This window comes from Gavialis gangeticus, unplaced genomic scaffold (genome assembly GCF_001723915.1).
Source record: "Gavialis gangeticus isolate Ggan-Ray unplaced genomic scaffold, GavGan_comp1, whole genome shotgun sequence".
Lineage (NCBI taxonomy): Eukaryota > Metazoa > Chordata > Crocodylia > Gavialidae > Gavialis > Gavialis gangeticus.
In genome coordinates this window covers 29,842,127-29,848,369 of record NW_017729024.1, presented here as the reverse complement: position 1 = coordinate 29,848,369, position 6,243 = coordinate 29,842,127, and the positions used below count along the sequence as shown (strand labels likewise).

Below are 6,243 nucleotides of genomic sequence, written 5' to 3'. Positions count from 1 at the left end.
ATCCTGAGCCGCAGGGGGCTCAGCTACAGTTTTCCCTCCCTGGTGCGGCCTGGCCAGCCCATCCCACCCCCTATCAAGCAGTGGCTTCCCCACGTGCTGCTGCACTTTCCCTCTACCTACACCAGCTGGTTCCAAAAGGCAGGAGGCTCCACGGCCACTTCTGCTGGCCAGTGCCAACCCAGCCGGGCGTCCCCAGCAGCACGTGGGAAGTCAGCTTCAGCTGCATGCTGCTCCGGATGGGACAGGCTCTGCCGGGTGGGCACCAGCCAGGAAAAGTGGCATGTCGCTGAAGCTGGCTTCCCACGTGCTGCTGGGGATGGGAGGAGCCCGGCTGGGTTGGCACTGGCCAGCAGAAGCAGCGGCAAGCACGCACATGCATGTGTGTGCGCACACCCCCCCAAGCTCAGCAGGTCAGTCGGTGGGGGAAGGTAAGGGGTGGAGGCCAGATCGAGGTCCCTGCAGTGAGGGATGGAGTGCAGGAGCAGCCCGGTAAGTGGGGCCCTGGGTGGGTGGTGGGAGGATTGAGCCCAGGTGGGTCATCCAGTCATCTGGGGGCGGGGGAAAAGGGCTCCCACTGCTGTGTGCACCCGGCAGAGGCCCCAAGGGGCACGTGCCCCCCATTAGTGCCAGTGGAGGCAGATCCTGCTGTGGGCCAGGCTTTGTGCCCCCAGCCCTGCTGCAGCTGGCTCAGGAGTGGCCTGACGCCATGTGTGTCCAGCTGCTCCCAGGCCAGCTGCAGCGGAGCTTGGGGTGCAAAGCCGAGCCCACAGTGGAAAGTGCCTCTGTGGCGCACAGATCAGGGGGGCACATGCCCCCCCCCAAATGCAGGGCAGTATAGTGGGCTGCAGCAGTGGTGAGAGGGAGCAGGGCTGGAGCAGGGGCAGGCCCTGCACACCCAGGGCGGGGTAGGATGGAGCTGTGAGCAGCTCGTCCGGAGGGGGGAGCGTGGACGCCAGGAGGGCATGGAGGGGGTGGCCCTGTGATTATGCAGGGCAGGGTGGGGCAAACTGCAGCTGCTAGCTGGGGCCAGGCTGTTCCTGGTGGAGGCTGAGGCTGCATGACAGTCGTGCTGGGGGTGGGGCTATTGGGGTGTGCAGTCACACAAAAATTCGCTGTAGTCCTCTCAACCCCGATCCCAGCACCACCACCGCCCAGCCCCACTGCAGTCCCCAGTCTCTGCCGGGAACAGCCTGGTGCTGCCTCCCACTCCCTCCCCCTCCCCCCTACCTCAAGGCATGGGGGTCATGTGCCCCAGATCTGCATGGGGGAGGGCACGCTGCTGCTGTGGGCAGTTGCTGAGAGGCGGTGCCGGGCTGTTCCCAGTGGAGGCTCAGGGTTGTGGTTGGGCTGGGCGGTGGCAGTGCTGGGAAGGGAGTTGGGAGGGCTACAGCGACTTTTCTGGTGGTTGCAGCCCTGTTCCCAGTGCTGCTGCCGCATGGCCCCAGCCTCTGCTGGGAACAGCCCGGCCCCAGCTGGCAGCTGCAGCCTGCCCTGCCCTGCCTTGTGCAATTTCAGGGGCACTTGCCGCCCCTCCGGGGTGGTCTCCCCTCCCCTCCCCCTCCCATGAGCCACTCATAGGTCCATCCTGCCCTGCCTGTTGGGGGAGGAGTGGGGGGGGGTGGTAGATCGAAGCCCCAGAGGTGAGAGAGGGAGTGGGGCTAGGGCTGGGTCATCTCCCCTTCCCCCACAGACTTCCTGCTGGGGAGTCATGCCCCCAAATACTGTTTTCTTCCTCTGCCTCAGTCTGCACCCTCCTCTTCCCTCCCCACAGACTTGCCTGCTGGGTGGGGGGGAGGGGCTGGTGGTGACACAGGGTAGATCTTGGGTTCCTTTTAAATTCCAAAAGTGATCTTCGACTTAAAAGGGTTGGAGACCACTGCTTTAGGGTATTCTGGGACATGGGTGTGCTCTCATTCTCTTCTGTTGATACTGGTTCACTTTGGTTGGAATAATTAAATATAAAGCAGAGAGAAGGTATCTCAGTATCCTCCTGGTTAGGGCACTCACAAAGGAGGGAGCTGATCCTGGAACCTCTTGCAGTTGATCCTGGGCTGGGGGGGAGGGAAGGGGCTGAGGAAGGAGACTTATATTCCACTTATTGCTCCACTAAATATTTCACTATTTTATATTAAATATTCATCAGAGTGGAGATAATAACTCAGGTCTCCCTTCCCTCCGCTGAAGTGAGGCCCAATGAAAAAACAGTTGTTCCATGCAAAGTAGGACAATTTCAGTGAGCTGGATGGAGAAAACCTGTACCCTAGAATACTCAGTAGCTTCATTCTTTTAGAACAGTGATACTTAAGCAGATTCCCAGACACCATGGAGTGCTGCCTGATCTTTTGAAGGGTGCTTGAAAAGAAAAGTAAAGTGTTAGGAGATAAACTAAGTAGATAAGAGCAGACTTAGGCTTGTTCATGCCTGGATGATCCTACTGCTAGGCTTCTCTGCAAGGAGGTAAGCACTGTAATCTGTAAATTATCTTTGAAATTGGGTGCCACACAATTCACAAAAGCTATGGAGGGATGCCAGGGGTACAAAAACATTAAGAATCATTGTTCTAGAAGGTGGCAGAGGTACATTCAAGTTAACTTCAGGCAGGGGAAGGATTGTTTGAAACATGTCTCCAGCATCCTTTGTTAGTGCCCTAACCATTGAGCTATTGTTTAAAAAGGAGCAACACCTTCTTCTCCAACTGTATTTTGTGAGCATAGGCACCTAATTTCAGGAAAGGGTTCATAGCTGTGATTCTTCAGGAAAAGCAGGTGCCTGAGTATCATCTGGGCATTTTCTACTGGCTGATTCAGACAGCTGCTCTCTCAACCGGCTGATTCAGACAGCTGCTCTCTCAACCGTGATAACAGCTGGTGGCTGTGGATACCATTCCTACAGTATATTTACATGGCAGTCACAAAAGTGCTTTAAATTAGCTAGTTCAGGTACCAGTCCCAGCCTGGATGTGGCAGTGCAGAGCTCAGCATAGGCATATTTCCTTTGTTTCTATGATTCTTAGGCTTTTAATTTCCAAAAAAGAATGCAGACGTATATTTGTGCCAAACTCTGGCATTGCGTTCCACTAGGTGGCAAGGCCCCAAAGTTAGGCAACTTTCAATCCTTGTGTGGCTGTAGCCCAGAGCTGCGCAAAATAGTGGATCCAGCTGGTAGCCAGACTCCATTTCCCAGCAGCCCTTGCCCACGTGGTTGGGGCTGATCTCCATGGAAACCCTAGCTGCACCTGTGCTGTGATAGCGCAAGGCTGGGATCTCCATGGAGACCTGCCCCAGCTGTGCTGGCAAGGTACGGGGCAGGGCAGGGCAGGGCAGGGAGCTGCTCAGGAGCCGCTGGGGTCATGTTGCAGGGACAGCTTGATCCGGGGCCAGGGCAGAGCGACAATACACAGTCTACATGTTCTGGGCAGGGGCGTGCAGGCAGCAGATCACGGCTGTGCCCCAGCTTAGTACCAGGCTGTCACCGCTGCAAGGAACGGGGTCAGAGCTGTCCTCCACTGTCTGTGTGCCCCTGCCTGGAGTGTGCAGGCTGCAGATCATGGCTCTGCCTTGGCCTCGGACCAAGGTACCCCCGCTGCAAAATCCCAGTGACTCCGGACAATCCCCTTGTCCTGCTGTGTGCCTTGCTAGCACGGCTGGAACCAGTCTCCATGGCAGCCCGAGCCTTGCACTATCATAGCGCAGGTGTGGCTGGGGTCTCCATGGAGACTGGCCCCAGCCATGTGGGCAGGGGCTTCTGGGAAATGGAGTCTACTACCAGCCCATGGGCTGGACTTTGCCTGCCCCTGTCTAGCTCTGAGTGTGAGACCTGGATCCAGAATCTGGAATCCTTTTAGTTTTGCTATATTGTTGACCTCATAAAGTGGCAAAGATCATCTGTCAATAAATCTACAAAACAACTGTCACAGCCAAGTTAGCCGTTTCTAGCATTAATGTCTGCACAGCTCTCATTCTTGTTTAGATCACTCATGTATTGTAGAACTATTTGGAATGTGGTAGAACCTGGATAATTGTAGGATTAGATTTCTTGGGCCTTGTGAGGATGAGCATTTGCAAGCTAACAGGATATATACAGCTTTAGAAAACAGCTTTGTGGGACTGCTACGGTGCTGTAGCCCAGTGGAGAAGCAGCATCCATTGAAATAAACGCTGCAGCAAACAGCTGCAAGGCTTGTCCTTTCCTCAGAAACCTGTTTTAAAGTAAGCAGGAAGCAAGTCATTAGGATATGAATGATTCATGTTCTACTGTACAAGCAAAGATTTTTCAGCAAATTTGAAGCAAATTTGTCTGTTTACACTAGAGCTCCATCTGTGTCTGCAGTGGCGTTGGTGCAGCTAGTTTCCCAGCTCTACCCCTGCTATGCTCCACTTCTTAGTGGTAGCTATTTGTAAGGGTTTCTGGCACTATGGAGGAACAGCAGGAAAAATAAATAAGAAACAACATAAATAATGTTTCATTGGGGGAAAAAAATGTAAACTAGCATAAATCGAACCCTAAAGGAATAAGCTACTTCACAAAAATAGAAATAAACAATGTTAGCAAATGCACTTCAATTCAGAGGTGCCATTAAAGGAGAAAAGTACTTACCCTCCCCCCGGAGTCTGTCTGAGGCTGGGGTTGAGGGCTGAGTGCCTGTCTGCATGCACATGTGCGCCCCATCCCAGCAGGTCAGTCCATGGGGGAAGGAAGGGGTGGGGCCTAGATCAGGGCCCCTGCAGTGAGGAATTGCTGCTGAGGCAGGAGCAGGGGTGAGTGGGGCCCTGGCTGGGTGGGACTTACCTACTGGGGGGGTGTGCCCCCCAAATAATTTTTCCTTCCTCTGCCTTAATCTGTTCCTCCCCACAGACTTACCTGCTGGGCAGATTTACCTTATTTATGCTTATCTGAAGGAACAGCCTGCTTCTTAGTCTTTTGTTCATCATTAATGCTAGTTACATTGTTATTTAAGGTATGCCTAGGGTGCTGGGGCAGTGCATTGTGACTAAGACAGGCCCTTTTCCAAGCATGACCCTACTATCCACTTCTGCTGACCTTCCAAACTTGGTAGCATGCTGTAAAGCTGCTCCAGTGGCTCTTCCCAAGCAGAATGGGAACTGTGGACAAAGACCCCCATGGAGCTTCATTGGTGTGCTGTAAGATTTGAAGCATATCAGTGGGCATGGGTGAATGGAATGTGTTGAAGAAGCCTGGCCAGGACATGCTGCCACCAGGATGTAGTTTCCTTTGATTGCCTTACTTCTAATAGCAGCCGTGAACTTGGCAGGACCTAGGCAGTTTCATGACTACTAGTAGAACAGCTGTAACAGCAGTGCTGTGAGGATGAACTGCTGAATCCACACATGGTAAGCAGTGTTCTGCTTAAACGCTGCCTGTAGGCTGCTTAGATTGTATTAATACTCCCATTACCCATATGAGGTAGGGAAATACTGTTATCCTCTTTTTACAGATTAGGAAAAGGGGGCTGAGCGATTTGTCCAGGGTCAGACAAGTGTTGTGTGGCAGATCAAGGACTTGAACCCATGTCTACCCAATTTCCAGATTATAGTTACAGATTAGAGTCTTAGCTTCTTGGGAGATTGGGCTCCATGTGCCTCCAGATTCCCCAATCCTCAATATCCCAGGCCCCAGGACAGTCTGGTTCTAAGACAGACCACAAGGCAGCCCATGAGGCGGACCCCAGAATTCCAAGTAGATCTGGGAAGAGGGTGGAAATTACATTTAAAGAGAAACGTCTGGTTTTTGTTCCAAATAAAAATATTATTTTCGTTCCAATTTGGATTTTAAAATTACGGGTGCACTGCTAAAGATTTTCTTGGCCAATACCAATGGCCGATTATTAATCAGCCGTATCAGCTGATATTGATCTGATAGCTGATTTACAGGAATACAGCCGGGCAGCTTGAAGAGCAGTGTCCTGCCAGTAAGTCTGTGGGAGGGAAGGGAAGGGAAGTGCAGGGGGGCAGGGCAGGTTGAGGCCCCTGTGGTGAGAAAGGGAGTGGGGCAGGGGCAGGCACTGCTTAGCCAGGGTGGTGAATGTGACCCCAAGGCAGGGCATGGGGTAGAGCTGCAGATGGCTCATTGGTGGGGAGGGGGGCTAGGGAGGATGGTTCCCTGCTGCTGTGCACACCCCTGTGGGAGGCATGGGGGGCATGTGCTGCCTGGATTTGTGTGCAGGGCAGGGGGGGGCTTTCCGCTGGGCTTGGGGCCAGGGGCTGCGTTGGTCTCTTCCAGGCG

At 53.5% G+C, this 6,243-nt stretch overlaps 1 protein-coding gene across 2 annotated transcripts in view; it reads left to right on the top strand.

The window, feature by feature from the left end:
• Positions 1–6,243, top strand: part of CCDC112 (coiled-coil domain containing 112) — a 55,116-nt gene that overhangs the window by 10,774 nt on the left and 38,099 nt on the right. The window contains exon 2 of one of the 2 annotated variants that reach the window (XM_019516980.1): positions 5,273–5,351. The exons of the other annotated variant lie outside the window; for it this stretch is intronic. The gene's annotated coding sequence lies outside the window, so the exon portion shown is untranslated. The remainder of the gene's footprint in view (positions 1–5,272; positions 5,352–6,243) is intronic. 2 annotated transcript variants of the gene reach the window in all.